Source organism: Cebus imitator, unplaced genomic scaffold (assembly GCF_001604975.1).
Source record: "Cebus imitator isolate Cc_AM_T3 unplaced genomic scaffold, Cebus_imitator-1.0 Scaffold440, whole genome shotgun sequence".
Taxonomy (NCBI): domain Eukaryota; kingdom Metazoa; phylum Chordata; class Mammalia; order Primates; family Cebidae; genus Cebus; species Cebus imitator.
In genome coordinates, this window is record NW_016107755.1 from 379,378 (window position 1) to 381,512 (window position 2,135).

The window sequence follows — 2,135 nt, forward strand, 5'->3', positions numbered from 1 at the left end:
TTGAGACAGTCTTCTTCTGTTGCCCAGGCTGGAATGCAATGGCACCATCTAGGCTCACTGCAACCTCTGCCTCCCCAGTTCAAGCGATTCTCCTGCCTCAGCCTCCTGAGTAGCTGGGCTTATAGGCGTGCACCACCACGTGCAGCTAATTTTGTATTTTTAGTAGAGATGGGGTTTCTCCATGTTGGCCAGGCTGGCCTCAAACTCCCAACCTTAGGTGATCCACCCACCTGAGCCTCCCAAAGTGCTGGGATTACAGGCTTAAGCCACCACGCCTGGCCGGGAAACTCCACTTCTAATTAAAAAATAAAAATGAGACTGGGCGCGGTGGCTCACGCTTGTAATCCCAGCACTTTGGGAGGCCGAGGTGGGTGGATCACGAGGTCAACAGATCGAGACCATCCTGGCCAACATGGTGAAACCCCATCTCTACTAAAAATACAAAAATTAGCTGGGCATGGTGGCGCATGCCCGTAGTCCCAGCTACTGGGGAGGCTGAGGCAGGAGAATTGCTTGAACCCAGGAGACGGAGGTTGCAGTGAGCCTAGATCGCGCCATTGCACTCCAGCCTGGGTAACAAGAACGAAACTCCATCTCAAAAATAAATAAATAAAAATAAAAATGAGTTCAAGACCAGCCTGACCAACATGGTAAAACCCCGTCTCTACTAAAACTACAAAAATTAGCCAGGTATGCTGGCAGGCGCCTGTAATCCCAGCTACTTGGGAAGCGGAGGCAGGAGAATCTCTTGAACCCAGGAGGCGGAGGATGCAGTGAGCCGAGATCACGCCATTGCACTCCAGCCTGGGAAAAAAGAGTGAAACTCCGTATCAGAAAAAAGCAAAAAAAAACCACACCCAGAAATCCAGAAATTAGGGGTAAATCACTGGGATGTGTGTGGCAGATATGGGGCAGTTGGAAATATTGATATTGGCATGTGGGTTAAGAATGGTGGTTTGGTTTTCAAGTCTGTTAGCATTCATCAGAATCATCTGAAGAGCTCATCAGGAAACAAATTGAGGCCGGGCCTGGTGGCACGCCTGTAGTCCCAGCTCCTCAGGAGACTGAGGCAGGAGAATCCCTTGAACCAGGGAGATGGAGGTTACAGTGAGCTGAGACTTCACCACTGCACTCCAGCATGGGTGACGGAGCAAGACTCCATCTCAATAAACAACAACAACAAAAAACTGGAGGTGGGCGCGGTGATTCATACCTTAATCCCAGCACTTTGGGAGGCTGAGGCAGGCAGATCACCTGAGGTCAGGAGTTTGTGACCAGCCTGGTTAACATGGCAAAATCCCATCTCTACTAAAAGTACAAAAAATTAGCTGGGCATGGTGGTGGGTGCCTGTGCTATGAACTACTGGGAAGGCTGAGGCAGGAGAATTGCTTGAACCCAGGAGGTAGAGGTTGCAGTGAGCCGAGATCACGCTACTACACTCCAGCCTGGGTGACAGAGTAAGACTCCATCTCGAATGAATGAATGAATAAATAAATAAATGCAAGCCAGGCATGGTGGCTTGAGCCCATAACATAATCCCAGCTACCCGGGAGACTGAGGCAGGAGAATTACTTGAACCCGGGAAGTGGAGGTTGCAGTGAGCCGAGATCGCACCACTGCACTTCAGCTTGGGTAACAGAGCAGGACTCCGTCTAAAAAAAAAAAGACAAATTGGGGGTGGGATCCAGCAAAATTTTGATTCAGTAAGTCAGGATGGATGTCAGGATGGATCCCGAGATATTTGCATTTCTAACAAATTCCCAGTTGCTGATGCTGCTGCACTGCCTAGAACACGTGTCTCAGCTGTTATTTCCAGCATTGGCCACATGAGGGCAACAATGTTTTATTGAGATATCTTAAAGGCCTCACTGCATTTAGGCCCAAAGTGGGTAGTTTTACCATCCCCTTGCCCGGGCTTGGTGTGTGTGTGGGCAGGGGTGTTCTCCAGCGTTGCTCTGTGCACTGGAGAAGACCTGAGAAGACATAATCTAAGGACCAAGTTAAGACGTGAAATACCAGGCCGGGCGCGGTGGCTCAAGCCTGTAATCCCAGCACTTTGGGAGGCCGAAGCGGGTGGATCACGAGGTCAAGAGATCGAGACCATCCTGGTCAACATGGTGAAACCCTGTCTCTA